Below are 19,321 nucleotides of genomic sequence, written 5' to 3' on the forward strand. Positions count from 1 at the left end.
CTCTAGACAGATTAAACAAGTTTCTCCTACTATTGAATGGAGAAAACTGTCAGCATCCATTTAGCATTTATTGGAATAATCTCAATAGTTTCAGCTTTAACTTTAGCAGATACAAGCTTTCTTCAAATCTGCACTAATCTTGTGCAAATCAGTGACTTATTCAGGGCACAGTTTGGCTATTAGTGGAAGTTAACACAGACAGGCCTGCAGATAAGTGGATGATAGTGTAAAACACATCATGCTGTGGGTTTATATTACAGTAATTAATCCAGAATCTGAGAGGAACACAAACTTGGACCTTAATATCATCCTCACTCAAAATCATTCCTCATTTAGCTCATTTGGGAAGCCTTGTCACTGCCTCAAAATAAAGGATTACAGATGAAAGTTGCCACATCCTGTGGAGAAGAGGCAATTATCCTTTATTTGGTTTCCAACTTCCCTTGTAAATGTGCCAACAGATAAAGTGTTGGTGTGAGTTCAGGGCTGTTAGAATTTTTTTTTTTTTTTTTTTTCTCACCACATGAGTCAATCCTGTTCTTAGGCTTTATTTCCCAGTGATGGCTGTGTACCTAGCAAGTGTTATCTTTCCATGTTTATGTCTCCATCACAAGAATTTACCATTTTAAAATAAAATGATCAAGTTGGTGGGCTGATGGCTTGTCATGGAGACATAAACATGGAAAGACTGGTAGTTTCAATGTTTTCCCTTGGGATGTTGGATTCCAAGTATGACAAGATGGGGGATCTTCTTCCTCAATCTCTGTCTTTCAAGGACCCTGTACTCACTCCTGGTTGTTCCGACAGGAGTGCTGAAGCATGACTTTTATAATATATTATTATAATATATTACAATATATAATATATAATATATTAATAATATAATTATTATTAATTATATTATTAATATAATTATTATTAATTATATTATTAATATATAATATATTATATAAATAAATTATATATAATATATTATATAAATAAATTATATATAATATATTATATATATTAAATATATAATAAATACAACTTCCCTTGTAAATGTGCCAACAGATAAAGTGTTGGTGTGAGTTCAGGGCTGTTAGAATTTTTTTTTTTTCTCACCACATGAGTCAATCCTGTTCTTAGGCTTTATTTCTCAGTGATGGCTGTGTACCTAGCAAGTGTTATCTTTCCATGTTTATGTCTCCATGACAAGAATTTACCATTTTAAAGTAAAATGATCAAGTTGGTGGGCTGACGGCTTTTGTGATCACACCAGACTGATTACTTGTTTTCAGTAATCAGTATATTATTTCAATTTATATATATTATATATATAAAATATATTATATATGAAATACATATATAAATATACTATATATAATATATAAAATACATATATTATGTATAGTAGATATAATATATAATTATATGTAATATATAATATATATAATTATATATTATATCTACTATATATATGTATTTTTTATATATATGTATTTTATATATATATAAAAATACATAAATTTTTACATTTGTACATTTTTATGCAATGGATCTCCAGAACTCTTTCATCTTGCAAAACTGAAACTCTATATCCATTAAATAACTCCTCTTTCCTCCTTCTCCCACCCTCTGGTAACCACCATTCTACTTTCTGTTTTTATGAATTTGACCACTCTAGGTACCTTATATAAAAAGAATCATACAGCATTTATCTTTTTGTGACTTGTTTGTTTCACTCAGCATAATGTCCTGTAGATTCATCCATGTTGTAGCATGTGACAAGATTTACTTTCTTTTTTAAGGCTGAATAATATTTCATTGTATATATAGATATATATATATATCTATATATACAGATACATATATATGCTACGTTTCGTTTATTAATCTATTGAGATTACATTTTACTGTCTTCAAAATGAGAAATAATAAATCGTTTTTACCTCGAAGAATCTTCATTAACATCTAGTGTAAACTACGTTTGTCACTATTATATTGGAAAGTTATGCTTTAGATGTTTGACAATGACTCATTAAATCTGAGTTCTATCCTTGGCTCTGCTATTCATTTTCTGATTATATACCAATAGTCTACTTGCTCTGGGGCCACAATGTACTATCTGTAAAATCATATTGTCTTACCTATTGAAGAGGACTGTTGAAAGATGAAAAATGCAGATCCATTCCTCAGAGTAATTCATTCCTCAGTACTTCCTGGAGCCCAGGTGTGCAGTCCTTAGCATCTCTGAGATCACTCAGGAGAGAAAGCTGTGATCTTACAAAGCCTTGGTCTCCTAATCTATAATATTGATTTAAGCTAAACAAGCTCCCCCAAATTACTGAACTTTAAAATCACCAATTTAAAAAAACCTCTAGTGATAAACATATACATTGTACATCTTCAACATTGTTTTGATATTTAAAAAATACTATGTGTCTAAAACCAAAATACTGTATCACTTTAGAACCTGCTTTTTCAAAACTGTGCATTCCAACCACTCTCTCCTTCTCTCTATCAAAGTCTAATGATGACACAGATGCTGCCCCCCTCATACCCTCAAAATATCCCACAGAATTGCACTGGATAAGCACTAAGGCCCATTTGAAAATTCTATGATTTGTACTTTTGAATTTTTAGGTAATTTTCCATTGCATCGGTTCTTCTGGTGTTTTCAGGATCTGTGCCAAATGCGAGGCTGCCCTTGCCACTAAGGATTTCTAACATTGCAACTATCAAGATGATGATGAACTCATCAATAGATGGAGAGAGACTGCTGTATTTTGAAGGACTCTGGATAATAAATAGGTAATACTAGTAAACATTATACTTATTTTTGTTTAAACTGGGAAAAATAAAGCAATGGTAGCAAGCTTGAAAGTGCCAGTCTAAGAATTATACTGATTGGTTATGCACCTGATTATTGAATGATTGAGTCATGGGAGGCAAGGAGCAGAAGGATACAGAAGTTTGCTGAATCCTCTTCCTCCCCAACCCAGAAAGCCACTAGGGCTTAATCACCTTGTCACAAGGTTGTCTAAGTCCAGACTTGTATTGGAGATGAAATAGGTGAAGGTCATCAAGGGAGTGTGAAATGGAAAACTTCGCAGAATAGAATGAACTTTCTGATTACTATAAGAATTTTTTTAGATTGACTTTCAACATTTCAGGTTAAATTCAATTAGAAAAAGTTGAATTTCTCTAAGGCAATGTTTAAGATGTAACTATCTCAGAATAACTTACTAATTTACATATTTATAGCACTTCGATTTAACAGTACTGAAAACTGTTAAATAAAAATCTAAGCATTTAACAGTATGTGAAGTATGAGTTATATCTTACTGTGAATACCTAAATGTATTTTCAGAAAGAATCCTGAAAATAATGGCATACATAACTTCTTTATGTATATAAAATCAAAACCATTTATTTATTTATTCTATTGATAAAAAATTAATTATTTATCTTCTTTTGTGTTATTAATTGAATATGCAACTTTGAAAAAAATGGGCTAGTCAGAAAGTATGCTGAAAAAACAGAACAGAAGCTAGAACAAAAGTCTTTAAGAGATATTTTGGACAAGGCATTTTATTTTATCTAGATGTAAACTCTATTCTTAGTATAGTGCCTAATATTATAAATGATGAGAAGGTTAAATAAAAACAATTGAAATAGAGTAAAATTTTGATGTGCGTATACTTATTTTGAACTTCAAGAAAGGTATATTCAATTTTTATTAATAGAAAATTAGTTTAGTTTTGTTCTTTTAAAGTAAATATTTAAATAATATCAGTTTGAAGGAGTGCCAAATTATTGGTTGGCTCTGAAGGTTAATATATTTCAGTGTGATAACAAGGACATCTTATGGAATTCCTATAGCTTTGCCTGTACCAGAGACACCTGCTGATTAGGCAGTCACAAAGAAGTACAGATGAAGGAGTGATTAATCTGACCTGGGAGTGAAATTGGTAATTCAGGAAACCTCAACAGAAGACATATGTTTAAACTTAGTTTTGAATCATGATATGGTGTTCACCAGGCAAAGGGAGGAATTCTATCATAGAGGATGCAATGTTAGTCCAAGGCACAGCAGTGTGGTTTGTTTGGATAACTGACAGTGTTTCAGTGTGGACATAAAGATGAGGCAGATTAGAGGTCAAGACAGAAGATCCTCAATGCTTGATGAATCAGAGGTGGAAGGAGAAAATGGGATCAAAAATAATACTAAGATTTTCAAGTCATATTCATTTGCTCTTGAACCATTTTTGATTGCTATGTACATGGGTACTACAACATTTTTGATAATAATCTTGTAAAAGCACCTACAAACATTTCCTCCCTAATCTTTGTTACCAAACATTAGGGAGGAAAAACAAAAGTATTTATAAGCATGAAAATAATTATGTAAAAAATCTCTTCCTGAGAGAAAAGCAAAAAATCAATTTTAAAAAAAGATTAAACCTCATTTAACTTAGACATTTTTGCAATGTGAGAAAGAGATACTGTTTAAAAATATGGCTATTAACAAATCCTGCTCTAATCTAGGGAATATAAAATCAATCACCAAACGTCTTAGTGCTTTACTCAATTGTGTGTGTGCGTGTGTGTGTGTGTGTGTGTATGTGTATGAGAGAGAGAAATGAAAGAGATATATTTTAGAAATATTCTTTTAAGAAGGAGATAGGCAGATATAACATGCATAATCTGCACAAGGTTATAAACTTCACTGTGTATAAAAATGCATAATTATTTGGTTAGGCTGTAAATAGTGGAAGTATATAAACAACCGAATTTATTTAGAAAAAAAATATATGCACCAATGATATGAAGTCAAAGACAAATAGAACAAAGTACATTCTAATTGTTGTTTCTTCAGTGATAATACCAGATTTAGCAAGAGTTTCTTGCTCCCTCTCATTTCCTGGTAAAAGAGTACAAACCATCATCACTCCACAGACACACTTAAAGTGCCCTCAACTGTTTCTGCAAATCCCAAGAGATAATCTCATAAGTTTTCCTGAATCGATCCTCTCAGCCACTGCATAGAGTCACCATGTTTCTTCTTCTTTCGGCCCATGTTTCTTTTGGAGATGTCACCAAGACGATTTACAAAGGTGTGTTGCCCTCTCTGATTCTTGAGTTGTCTCCTATTGCTTCTGCTAATCACCACTGTGCAAGATTTCTCTGGACTAAAGTTATTCTATTCAAGAGAGGAGGATACTCTGAAATGCACACACATCTATATGCCACACCTTGTCAAGAAGGTCCCAAATATATGCCAATAGTATTCTCAAAGATTTACTTACATCATGTGCAAACTCCTTTTTCAGCAATTGTTTGAACATTTATCTCTCTTATTTGGGCTTAAATAAGATTTCATGGGTGCTGGCCGGGAAGCTCTCAGTCTATTCAACACAGGACTTGCACTTTTTGCTAATCTTTTCCTTGTCTTTGAATTGAAGCTTAGCATTCACAAACAGTTGCTTAATTTTAAACTCTATAACAATCCTATGAGGTAAGTAGGATGGATATTACCACCATTTTATAGACCAGAAACCTGAAACTTGAAAAGCTGCATTTACTCAGCAAGTAAGTTACAGAGCAAGCACTTAAGTCCAAATTGTCTGAGCCTAGAATCAGTGCATTATGCTCAGCTGTCTCCATGGAGATGGAGATGTGGTGCATATCAACTGCCACCTCTGTTGCTTAATAACTGTGATGAATTATAGAACAACATCCCACCCTTAATGAGAGCGGATTCCCCTCACTGCGTGTAAGCATCTCATCAAAGCCATGATTCCTCTCTCCAGAAAAATGCACATCAGTGGGCAGCCCCTTACACGCACATGCTTTACATACTTTTGCAAGTTGTTACAAGGGTTTTTAAAATATCCCAAACCTTAAGTCCCTATTCAAATGGACAACTGCCTTGTAGATGCTGATTCTGTCCTTTAAGGCCAGTTTTATAAAATAGGTTGTACTATGTGTATTTTAGTGCTAATGCTGTATGTTCTTTTGATTTCAAAATCTTTTACCCAAGGCATATTTCCTTTTAAAAGATTTATTAAAAATGCATAAAAGTAATTGGGTCTATGTGGTAAAGAAAAGTTTGATTGAAACACTTAAGAATTCTATTTTCCTAGAGGCCATCTTAACAAGTTATGGTTTCTTATCATGTTTACAGTAATGAATTGGACTACCAAAAATACCTAGGTATTTGACTTAATTTTGTGTGTGTATATATAAACATATATATTTAATTACTTTAAATTACTCAGAGCCAACTTGAGTAAACACTTTTTGAACAAATACTTCATGAAGTCTTTTTAATAACTTAAAAATATATCTACATAACACGAAGTAATGTATCGTTTTGGTCAGTTGAGTGGTTAATTGACTAGTGTCTGATCAATATCAGTAATCTGTCTGAAAATTGCAAAGGACAGTAGTGGAGTTAACAGGCTCAGACTCAGTGGTTCTCAACCATGGCTGCACTTCTGAATCACCTGGGGACTTCAAAAATTCTTTATGCTTTGGCCCCAGTTCCAGGAATTTTGATTTAACTAGTGTGGAGTGTGGCATGAGTAATAGGATTTTTTAAAAAGCTTCTCAAGTGATTCTAATTTGCATCTAAGTTTAATAACCACTGTTTGATTGCATTTGTTTTCCCCCAAATGGGACAATTCTCAAAAAGCACAACACAGGGTATGCCTGTATAATGTATGAAGCTGAAGTAAGTTTAGTTTATTTTCTTAGGAGAGAAGCAGGGTTTAACAAGATGATAGCTGGCCAAAGTAATAAATTTAGTCCATCCTTCCATCAACGAATCTTTTTTTCTTTCTTATCACACACAACAGATAACATCTGAATTGATAAACATGCAGATATATACTGATTACATAGTCTATGTAATTAACCTTTCCATCATGCCTGATGAATTATATATAATCCATGATTGTATTTAATTAGAATCATGGAACATGTTAACTGTAAGACTCATCAGAGCTGTGTGATGCAGCTCTTTATTCTGAGCACGTCACAAAATGTATCATATACCAGAATAAATGTTTGAATCACAGTTTAATGAACCCCATCCCATGCTTTGAAAAACATCAAACAACCAAACCCTTAAGGCTGAATTCTTGTCATTAGAGAGTTTCAATTATTTGCACCATATCTAGAGTGGTTTAAGGAGTTAGAATAGTGGTGGAGAGGAAGAGAAGAGAAGAATCAAAAGTTCTAGAGGAACCCGAGGAATATGGGGTCACCTTATTTTTTTTAAACTCATATTTAGTGATGTCTTTCCTTGAAAAGTATTCCGCCCATACCCCCATTTCAGAAAATGGAGAAATAAGCAATTGGAGATACATGTAGTACCTGAGGATGGAGAAGAGTAGAGAGGATGAAGAAGAGAAGGACAATTTTAGGGCTGACTCCTAATGGATGACCTTGTGTGTACTTTCTCCACTCCTGCCGTTAGTCTACACAAAGGACTAGCAGAATGGCACCTAGAAGGACTGGGAGCAAAGAGTTACCCAGGGAGAAGCTTTGGCTTTGAAATGTAGATCAGATCTGAGGCAGAGTGAATGGGAAAAAACACAAATACATCTTGACATGTATCATATCATCTCATTCTTTTTTCCTCTCATCTCCATCTTACTTCATAATGTTAGTTTAACAATAAAACCTTTTTCCTAAAATTGGTTGTTTTATTTTAAGAATAAATGGCAACAGATTTCCTCCTCTCCCCAAAATGTAGGATCTGGATTTACAAAACTAACAGAAATGATTAAAAGAGAAGTAAAATATCAAAGACTAAAGTCATCAGTGTGAAAATTATGAAAATTTGTCAATGTTCTACCCTAAACATTAATAGCTATGTCTTAATAATAAGAGCAAACACCTATGAAGTATTTGATGTACTAGGCATACTTTTAATTTACATGAATTAATTTATATAAATTTCACTACAACTCAAGAGGTAGGACCTATTGTTATCTCGATTTTATATATGTGGAAATTGAAGCCCATAGAGGGAGGTAAACCAATGCAAAGTTGAGTTCTGGTTACATTCTCAGACATTTAATTTCCACAGTCCATATTATTAATCACAATATCAGCTATACATAAAAACAATTTAATCCAATTGGCGGAAGGGAGAGGAAGTAGGAATTTGCATTTCTGGGAAGAGTGACCAAGTATTGCAGGCAGTTAGGTGGAGGAATCTCTGGAAAATTCCATTAATATTCCCCAATTAGGAGCATGTAAAAAACCGGACTTGCCAGGGAAAATGTAAAAAAAGTTTCCCAATTCCCTAGATAATCAGGACTGAAGACTGAGGTTGGAAAGCTCCAACTTTGCAATAGATAAAATAGGAAAACACAAGAAATAATCTAGGAATGACTACTTTGGTCAGCACTAGCAGTGGTAAACAAGGGGATCTGAATAGAAGAAAATAATCACCTAATCAGAAGACAGTGGTGACTTGTGAACTGATCCTGATATAAGAGTTTAAACAAAATGAGAAAAAGAATAGACACGAAGTTACCCAGTACTGGCTTCCAGAGCTTTTGGATCTTTCTCATTCCCTCAGCAGGGGGAATGAATAACTGATATAGTTTGGAAGTTTGTCTCCTCCAAATCTCATGTTGAAATGTAATCCCCAATGTTTCAGGCAGGGCCTGGTGGGAGGTATAATATTTAGGTTATCGGATAGATCACTCATGAATGGCAGCAGCACTATCCCCTTGGTGATGAGTGAGTTCTCACTCTGGCAGTTCATGCAAGATCTGGTAGTTTAAAGAGCATGGCACCTCCCCCATTCTCTCTTGCTCCCTCTCTCATCATGTGACATTGTCTTCTCTCCCTTCACCTTCTGCCATGATTGTAAGCTTCCTGACGTCCTCACCAGAAGCTAATGCTGGAGCCATGTTTGTATAGCCTGAAGAACCATCAGCTAATTAAACCTCTTTTCTTAAAAAGTTACCCAGTCTCAGGTATTACTTTATAGCAATGAAAAAATAACCTAACAAAGAAAATTGGAGTGGGATGTTGCTATAAAGATACTTGAATATATGAAAACAGCTTTGGAACTGGATAATGGGCAAAAGTTGGAAGTGTTTGGAGGGCTCAGAAGAAGAAATGAAGATGAGGGAAAATGTGGAACTTTTTAGAGACTAGTTAATGGTTGTCACCAAAATACTGATAGAAATATGGACAGTAATGGGGGCAGGGGTGATACTGGGGTGGGAACAGGACACAGGAGGCTGTCTCAAGAAATATAGACAGTAAAGGACAGGCTGATGAGGGCTCAGATGGAAGTGAGGACTTTATTGGAAACTGGAGTAAAAGTCACCCATGTTGTGCTCTAGCAAAAAAAACTTGGCTGCATTACATCCATGCTCTGGGGATCTGTGGAAATTTGAACTTAAGACTGATGACTTAGGGCATCTCGTGGAAGAAATTTTCAAGCCGCAAAGTGTTCAAGATGTGGTGTGGCTGCTTCTATCAGTCTAAATCAGATGCTGTAGCAGAGAAATGACTTAAAAATTGGAACTTATATTTAGGAGGAAAACAGAGCATACAAGTTTGAAAAATTTGCAGAGTAGCCATGTGGCAGCCTAGCCATGTGGCAGGAGAGTAATCCAAGCAGGCTGTGGAGAAACCACTTGCTAGAGATATTATCATGACTAAAAGGGAGCCAAGTGTTAATATCCAAGAGAAGGGGAAAAAGACCCAAAGGTATTTCAGAGATTTTGGAGACAACCCCTCCTCTAATGGGCCCAGAGGCCTAGAACGAAAGAACAGTTTTTTGGGCCAGGCCTGGGGCACTACTGCCCTGCTCAGCTTCAGAACACAGCTCTCCACATTCTGGCCACTCTGTTTCCAGGCTCGGCTCAAAGGGGCCTAGATACGGCTTAGGTCGCTGCTCTGCAGGACACAAGCCTTAAGCCTTGGCAGCTTCCACATTGTGTTAAGCCTGCAGGCACCCAGAATGCAAGAGTGAAGGAGGTTGGGCAGCTTCCACCTAGGTATCAGAGTATGTGGTGGAAAGCCTGGGTGCCCAGGCAGAAGCCTGCCACAGGGGCAGAGTCCCCACAGAGAAACTTTACTAGGCCAGTGCCAAAGGAAAACATGGTGTTGGAGATCCTACGCAGAGTTTCTATCAGGGCATTGCCTGGTGGAGCTGTGGGAAGGAGGCTGCTGTCCTCCAGACCTCATAATGATAGACCCACAGGCAGCTTGCATCTTGAATCTGGGAGAGATGTAGGCACTTGACTCCAACCCATCAGAGTAGCCATGGGGGCTGCGCTTTGCAAAGCCACAGGGGTGGAGCTGCTCAAGGCGTTGGGAGACCACCCCTTGCACCAATGTGTCCTGGATACAGGACATGGAGTCAAAAGAGATTACTTTGGAGCTTTAATATTTAGTGACTTCCCTGTTGGGTTTCAGACTTGCATGGGGCTTATTGCCCCTTTCTTTTGGCTGATGTTTTGGAATGGTAATGTTTACCCAATGCCTGTAGCACCATAGTATCATGAAAATAAATAACTTGATTTTTATCTCACAGGCTCATAGGTGGAAGGAACTCATCTCCAGATGAGACTTTGGACTTGAGGATCTTTGAGTTAAGGCTGGAATGAGTTAAGACTATTATGAAGGCATGATTGTATTTTGAAATGTGAGAAGGACATGAGAATTGGGGGGCCGGTGCAGAATTTTATGGTTGCAATGTTTGCCCCTTTAAATCTCATGTTGAAATGTGATTCCCAATGTTGAAGATGGGGCCTGGTGGGAGGTGATTAGCTCATGGGGGCAGATTCCTCATGCATAGCTTGGCACCATCCCCTTAGTGATAGATGAGTTCTCACTCTGGTAGTTCATGGGAAATCTGGTTGTTTAAGAGAGTCTGGGACCAACTCCTTCACTTTATCTTTTTTCCTCTCTTGCCATGTGATGTACTTACTACTCCCCCTTTACCTTCTGCCATGATTGTAAACTTACTGAGGCCTAACCAGAGTCAGATGCCAGCACTATGCTTCATGCACAGCCTGCAAAACCATGAGCCAACTAAACCTTTTTTTCTTCTTAAATTTTACCCAGTCTCAGGCATTTCTTTATAGCAATGCAAAAAGTGGTCTAATACAGTAACCATTAGTGCATTTTCTAGGAAAGGCATTGAATAGTACCCAGGTAAATATTAAATTAATGAGAATATACTGGCATGATTTCTAAATTATTTTGTTTTTGTTTTTATTTTGTTTTCTTTTAAAAATTATTCTGAAATATACATATAGAAAACTGCATAAATTGAAAGAACAAAAAATCAACAAACTACTACACAGTGAAAATTCCCATGTAACCACTGCCTGTGTCTAGAAATAAAACATTAATGGTACTGCAGAAGTGCTTCTTATACTCTCTCTTGACTTCTAACACTATGTATTAGTTTGGCCCATTTTTGGATTTCATATAAATGGGACATGAAACATTTATTCTTCTGTGACTTGCTTCTTCCACTCAACATTGTGAGGTTCACCCCTGTTGTTGCATTCACTGTCATTGCTGTATATTGGTTGTGGTAGATTGCTATAATAACGCCTCCCAATATATCATGCCCTTTTGTGTACACACCCCTTTGCAATGTGATGTTGCTTCTCCTGCTATCAAAAGATGGAGTCTATTTCTTCATCATCTTGAATCTAAGCTGGCCTTATGATTTCTTTGACATTGATTGTGATAGAAATGATACTATGCAAGTTCTACAGCTCAGCACTAAAATCCCTTGCAATTTTGTCTCTTGTTCTCTTAGACCATTTGACCATAATGCTGTGAAAAAGCCCAACTTAATCTACTCAATATGAAAGTCTCTGCAGAAAGAAGAATGGAGGTACTCTGGTGACAGCTGGTACCATGTTCCAAAGGCCATCTTCAGCCTGCAGATTCAGGGAAGACATCAGATGACGGTAGTCACATGAGTGAGTTCAGACAAGAACAGTAGAAGAAAGTCCTAACCAACTCACAGAATTTTAGAAAATAGATTGGCATTTTAAGCCATCAAGTTTTACAGTAGTTTTTATGCAACCATAGATAATTGAAAATATACATATAAATATAATTTATTTATCCATTTACTACATTTGGGTTGTTTCCAGTTCTGGGCTATTACAAATAGTTCTACTATCATCTTTAGGACACATATGTATGCATTTCTGTTAGATATATATCTAGAAGAGGAACTGCAAGGTCAGTATTAATAAATATTGGTAAAGGGTTATCTTTCCATAGGTAATATAAGAGAGTCTAGTTGCTCCACGCTCTCCCTAATTCTTGGTAATGTCTGTTATTTTCATTTGAATCATTCTGGCATGTCGGTACTATTATCTCAGTGTAGATTTGACTTACTATATTTTCATTTTTGTGTAAAGGTACCTTAAAAATAAATGTAAATATGCAGAGATCCCAAAATATTTCACCCATGTGTTTTCTCTAAGAAGCCTACCTGAAGAAGGAATCATTCATGCATGTGCGCAGACACATACAAACACACATGCACACATACAAAGCAATATTCTGTTTTGTTTAGTGATCCACACATTGTATTCACTTTTGCTCAATATTGATATTTCTCTATTCTCTTTTTATTTGTATATTTCTAGTTGTCCTTTGTCTGCCTTTTTATTTTCAACCTATGAATTACATTGTTTTAGATGTCATCTTGTATGCAGTATATGAATATGAGAGAATTATTTATAAAAATTTATGGGATTTTAGGAAAGATATACTCAGAGGACATATTTATAACTTTAGATACTTTCAATACATAAAAAAGAAGTAAAAACAATAAATGAAGCACTCCTTTGAGAAGTTATAAAAAGAACAAAATAAATCTAAGAAAGCAGAAGTAAAGAGTCAAAGATAAATGCAGAAGTCAATGAATTAAACTAAGGAAAGTAGGAGAAAGTATTAAGTTAAAAGAGAATTGACTTTCCAGGGAAATCCAAATTAAAACAATGAGGTACCATCTCATGTCTGTTAGAATGACTATTATCAAAAAGACAAAAGATAATAAGTGTTTTCCAAGATGTGGAGAAAACAGAACTCTTGCACACAGTTTAAGGGGATGTAAATTGGTACAGCCAGCATGGACAAGAGTATAGAGTTTCCTCGAAAAAGTAACAATAGGGCTACCATATGATCCAGCAACCCCACTTTTGGGTATATATCCAAAGGTAATGAAATAAGCGTGTTGAAAATTATCCACAATCTCATATTCATTGCAGCGTTATTCACAAGAGCCAAGATATAGAATCAACCTAAGCATCCATCAGCGAATGACTGGATAAAGAACACGTATAGATACACATTGGAATACTATACTGCTTACAAAGAAAGAAATCCTGTCATTGACGACAACATAAATGAACCTGGAGGACACTATGTTAAGTGACATAAGTCACACGGAAAAAGACAAATTCTGCATGATCTTACTTATATGTGGAATCTAATAAAGTTGATCTCATAGAAGTAGAAAATAGAATGGTGGTTGCCAGGGGTTGGCTGATAGAACGAGGAGGAATGGGGGAAACGTTGGTCCAAAGATACAAAATTTTAGTTAGAGAAGAGGAAAAAGTTCAAAAGATCTATTGCACAACATGGTGACTATAGTTAAAAACAATATATTCTTGAAAATTGTTACAAGTAGATTTTAAATGTTCTTACCACAAAAATAACTATGTGAGGTAATGCAGATGTTAGATGAAGAATAGCTCAATTAAGCTGTTTCATAATGTTTATATATTTCAAAACATTATGTTGTACATGATAATGTACAAAATTGTATTTGTCAATTTAAAATAAAATGTTTAAAAAGAAATTTATGAAGGAGGGTTGTTAAGCAAAAAAGGTAGATTGATAAAAAGTAAAATTAAGAAACTAGTTACAGATTTGGTCTAAAAAACTTAAAATAATAAAAAGGAATTAGCTAGATTAAACAACAGTAGAAGAAAAAAGTGCCATAATTAGATAAATGTAGCAATAAGTAAAAACAAAGTAACCATAGATAACGAGGAAATTAAGTATATAAGATTAATTTTTCAATAGTATAACTTTGAATATATTAGTGAAATATACAAAGAAATGAGAAAATAAAAATAGCAAGATTGGTTCAAGAAAAGATAGAAATGACGAATATATTAATAAATATAAACAATTGGGAAAATTGTCCAAAATTGTACCTTAGAAACTCTAGACTGAGATAATTTTATGAATGATCTATTTTAATTTTTTAATGAAAAATAACTCTGACATTATTCAAACCTTTTGAAAGCATTGAAGAATAAGAAAACCTTCTGATCTGTTTTGAAAAACCATCATAATATTGCTACTTATGCTTGACTGTGATCATGCAAAAAAGAAACCTACTGCCCAATTTCAATCTCACATGGCAATATTGTTGTAAAAAATTTGTTATAAAAAATTTTAGGATATTAAACAAAATGCATATTAGAATATACACTAGTATATATTATAATGTAATATAAATATTTTATATTAGTATTAACAATAGATCCCTAGTGGTATTTTCTTTAAAATCAGGGAAAAGTCAAGAGGGAATTCAGTTTACTAATAATAAACAGCCTAAATCCTCAGGGCATGAAGATCTAGAAGGAGCACAATATCCATATTTAGAGAAAGAAAAGAGAGACCCTGGGAGCTATTTGGGGCCAGATGAGCATTTAGGAACCGTTTTTGAACAGTGACTAGGCAAAAATTTGCCCAGGACACTTTCAAACCCAGCAATCCCTTCTAATCCAGGATGATGAAAGTTGTTGCATCTCTTTGATTTCCAACAGGTAACTCTCCAAATTCCTTAGCTCATAATAATCACTGCTTGAAACTCCACTACCTAGAGATCTTTTGAAGTTAAGCATTTATGCATATACCTTGGTGGTACAAGGTGATTCTTTTACTAGGTTATCATATCACTGACACATTAAGGGGGGACAATAGTAGCTAGTATTTATTGAGTGCTTAAACCATGTGCCAGGCACTGTTCTAATATCTCATATGTATGATCCCATTTAATCCTCACAATAACCATATTACATATGTGGAAACAGAGGTATAGCAGTGTGACATAACTTACCCAACATCAGAAACTAGTAAGCAGTAGAGCTGAGATTAAAATCAAGCAGCTAAGTGCAAGAACTGCTGCTCTGAGGCCGGGCGCGGTGGCTCACGCTTGTAATCCCAGCACTTTGGGAGGCCGAGGCGGGCGGATCACGAGGTCAGGAGATCGAGACCACGGTGAAACCCCGTCTCTACTAAAAATACAAAAAAAAAAAAAAAAATTAGCCGGGCGTGGTGGCGGGCGCCTGTAGTCCCAGCTACTCGGAGAGGCTGAGGCAGGAGAATGGCGTGAACCCGGGAGGCGGAGCTTGCAGTGAGCCGAGATTGCACCACTGCACTCCAGCCTGGGCGACAGAGCGAGACTCCGTCTCAAAAAAAAAAAAAAAAAAAAAGAACTGCTGCTCTGAACTACTATGCACACTATCCTGTTCTCAGAGTGCAGAAGTCCTGTGTAGAGGGCTTTCCAACATTCCAACTACATTTATTCAAAAAACATTTACTGAGAGCTACCGGTGTGCAAAGCATCATGAAGCCTCTATAGTTGATAAACACATAAACGTGACACTTTTCTTGACCTTGGGAAACTTATTGTCCATTAAAGGAGATGAACATGGGAATAACAAATGACCCTTCAAGGCTGCATATAGGGTACTTGGTTGTGGTTATGGGTGGGTCAGGGCCCCTCAGCTTACATTTTGTGGCAGAGAATCTTCTTTGGAGAACCCATGCTTTTGGGATTCCTCATTATAGCTATTAGAGTACAAATCTATGCTTATTTTCTCGATGTGTATGGTGAGTTCTGTACTTTTACTGGTAGTTTTGAACATACGTCATGAAAACACAAAGATATTTTTCCCAGGTATTTTATTACTCAAGTTTCCAAAAAATTACAGAAAATAAACAATAAAGAAATATGACTAAGTAACATAGGACTTCCAAACTTTTCCCTTTTAGGGAATGAAATAAGCAATATCATCCTAAAGATAAAGACCTTAATTTATTCTCTAACTTGGATAACCCACTGGGAAAAACCTTGATATTCATAGATAGAAGGGTGAGAGAAACCAGTCCTGCTAAAACTGCTTTTTCAGTTGTCAGCACATTTTAATGAAATGCCAGTCTTTTCATGCCAAATTCTGAAGGAAATCTCTGGGTACCAATTGATGAAATGATTTCATTCCCAAATGGCATCTAAAGTAAAATAAAGCGTCTCGCATTTTGCAGAGCACAGCACTCTACAAGTTCAAAAGGTAAGACATACTTGCAGTATGTATAAACTGTGGAGTACATTTGAAAATAAAATTTTTAATTATGTTTGACATTTCAGGCCCAGCGCTGTCATCCTGAAGAAAAGTAACATCTGTTTTGACATCTCCAGTGGTAGAGACTTTAAATCAGTTTCCACATTGCTTATCTGCTGGCTAATCAGAATGGATGCAATATTCTTACCAACTCATTGACAGGGAAAAAGAAAAGATATGCAGAGAAATAAGGTAAACTAAAACTGATATGATGAATTTAACTGAAAAATTTAATGGCCTTTGCATATATTACATCTAAATTTTCATTCAATGTAAAATTTGAAAATTTCATTTAATTCCTAACTGTACAGAGATTTATTTTTCTTTCTTATTCCTGATATATACCTTTGCTTCCACTTAAATACAATAAAACATTAAAGCATATTTTACTTCTCAAACTATTTAGTTTCATCTTAAGCTCAAGGTTTGAGCTGGAGAAAATTGATTTGTTATTTTCAATAAGATGTGCTATAAAAATGCAGGATTTCAAACTGCAGGTATTAGAAAAACATCATGTTATATTGTTTCTTTAATGGTTGTATAGTCTTAACATCTCTTGACTTATTACAAACATTAGATTTAAAAGCATAGTCAATAAAAACTGCTCCCTACAGGAATTATAACTTCCATGTCTTCCGTGTTTTTGAAACTTTCTTAAAGCTATACCAACTTAGTTTTAGTTATCTCTTATAAAGGAAGAAAAAATATTTCCACTTGAATAAGTCAGGACTTCCCTCAAACTTTACCTAGATTATTTGGGTAATAAGTGGGTTGGCTCTGTTCTCTTTCTTTCTTTTTGTATGTGTGGGCATAAACTTCATATTGCTACTTAAGCACTATTCATTGTAAACTGGTTGAGTTACAAAAAAGTTACATACAAAGTTTTCAGTCCGGCGGGCCAACTCAGTTAAGCCATTTTGTTAGTATAGATGTTAGTATATATGCAGCCTGAGTTAATAGAGAAGCTGGGAGAAGCTTACAGTGGTCTTTATTGGTAAATATATGGGAGGACAATCCTTCAACCAGATTAATACTATGAAGGACTTGTGTGTTCTTCAAAGAAAATGGCAGAATTTAAACAAAGGAACCTAAAAGTGATTGAAATAATTTTTATATTAAATATGCCTAAATAGTAAGAGGTAGGCCATATTTAAAAATCTAATTTACAAAACAGACAAAAAGAGACAGGATTATAAAAAAATAAGTCACCATTAATAACAAAATAATGGTTTACTATCTTTTCTTTGAGTTTATTTATAGTAGAAATACAGTTTATAGGATACAGTAGTAAACACGGTTCAGGCCTCCTCTTTATTAAGGATTAAAAATGTTTAGATGAACCTGCATTTTCTTTAATGCCAGAGTGAATGTCAGTAAAAACAGTATTTGGCAAAGCAGCTATTAATTTTTGATGGGTTAAAATAGATACATGGTCTAGACTTTTTTGCTTATAAATTGTCATGATGCCATTTTTGGATGAGTTGTAAATATAATTCCTCCCTTCATCCTTGCCACTCCATCATAGAATTCTATATTATTTCTTCAAAGTATAGAATATATTACATATTCTCCATAATTGCATAAATTACTGTCAATGTTTAATTCTCAGTACATCTATTGATATGATTTGGCTGTGTGTCTCCACCCAAATCTCATATTGAATTTGGATCCCTCATGTTAGACGTGGGGCCTGGTGGGAGGTTATTGGATCATGGAGGTGGTTTCTAATGGTTTAGCACCATTCTCCTAGGGCAGTCTTGTGATAGAGTTCTCATGAGATCTGGATGTTTGAAAGTGTGTAGCACCTTGCCCTTTGCTGCTCGTTCTCTCTCTCTCTCTCTCTCTCACTCTCTCTCACTCCCTCAACCCCCTTGCTGCTGGCCATGTGAATATGTGCTTGTTTCCCATTCACCTTCTGCCATGCTTTTAAGTTTCCTTATGCCTCCCCGGAAGCAGAAGCCTGTATAGCCTGCAGAACCATGAGCCAATTAAACCTCATTTATTTATAAATTATCCAGTCTCAAATATTTTAGAGCAAGGTGAAAATGGAATAATACAGAAAATTGGTACCAGATGAGTGGGGCATTTCTATAAAGATGCCCAAAAATGTGGAAGTGACTTTGGAACTCTGTAATGGGCAGAGGTTGAAACAGTTTGGAAGGCTCAGAAAAACACAGAATGACGAGGGAAAGTTTGGAGCTCCCTAGAGACTTGTTATATTATTGTGACCAAAATGCTGGTAATGATATGGACAGTGAAGTCCAGGCTGAGGCAGCTCAGATGGAGATGAGGAACTTATTGGGAATTGGAGCAAAGGTCACTCTTGCTATGCTTTAGCAAAGAGACTGGCAGCATTGTGCCCCTGCTCTAGGGATCTGTTGAACTTTGAACTTGAGAGAGATTATTTAGGATATCTGGTGGAAGAAATTTCTAAGCAGCAAAGCATTCAAGTTCTGACCTGGCTGCTTCTAAAAGCATTTGCTCATATGTGTGTGAAAAGAGATTAGCTGAAACTAGAACTTATATTTAAAAAGGAAGCAGAGTGTAAAAGTTTGAGAAACGGCCAGGCGCGGTGGCTCACGCTTGTAATCCCAGCACTTTGGGGGGCCGAGGCGGGTGGATCACGAGGTCAGGAGATCGAGACCATGGTGAAACCCCGTCTCTACTAAAAATACAAAAAATTAGCCGGGCGTGGTGGCGGGCGCCTGTACTCCCAGCTACTCGGAGAGGCTGAGGCAGGAGAATGGCGTGAACCCGGGAGGCGGAGCTTGCAGTGAGCCGAGATTGCGCCACTGCACTCCAGCCTGGGCGACAGAGCAAGACTCCGTCTCAAAAAAAAAAAAAAAAAGTTTGAGAAACTTGCTGCTTGACCACGTGGTAGAAAAGAAAAACCCATTTTCTGT

At 35.7% G+C, this 19,321-nt stretch overlaps 1 long non-coding RNA gene across 1 annotated transcript in view; it reads left to right on the top strand.

Annotated features, from left to right (window-relative positions):
- The window catches only part of LOC134737036 (uncharacterized), a 121,595-nt gene that overhangs the window by 57,031 nt on the left and 45,243 nt on the right, over nucleotides 1-19,321 (top strand). The window contains exons 2-4 of the long non-coding RNA XR_010121584.1: nucleotides 2,626-2,793; nucleotides 11,798-11,963; nucleotides 16,445-16,610. This is a non-coding gene — a long non-coding RNA (uncharacterized lncRNA). The remainder of the gene's footprint in view (nucleotides 1-2,625; nucleotides 2,794-11,797; nucleotides 11,964-16,444; nucleotides 16,611-19,321) is intronic.

The sequence above is a fragment of the Symphalangus syndactylus genome, chromosome 6 (assembly GCF_028878055.3).
Source record: "Symphalangus syndactylus isolate Jambi chromosome 6, NHGRI_mSymSyn1-v2.1_pri, whole genome shotgun sequence".
In the NCBI taxonomy this organism is placed as follows: Eukaryota; Metazoa; Chordata; class Mammalia; order Primates; family Hylobatidae; genus Symphalangus; species Symphalangus syndactylus.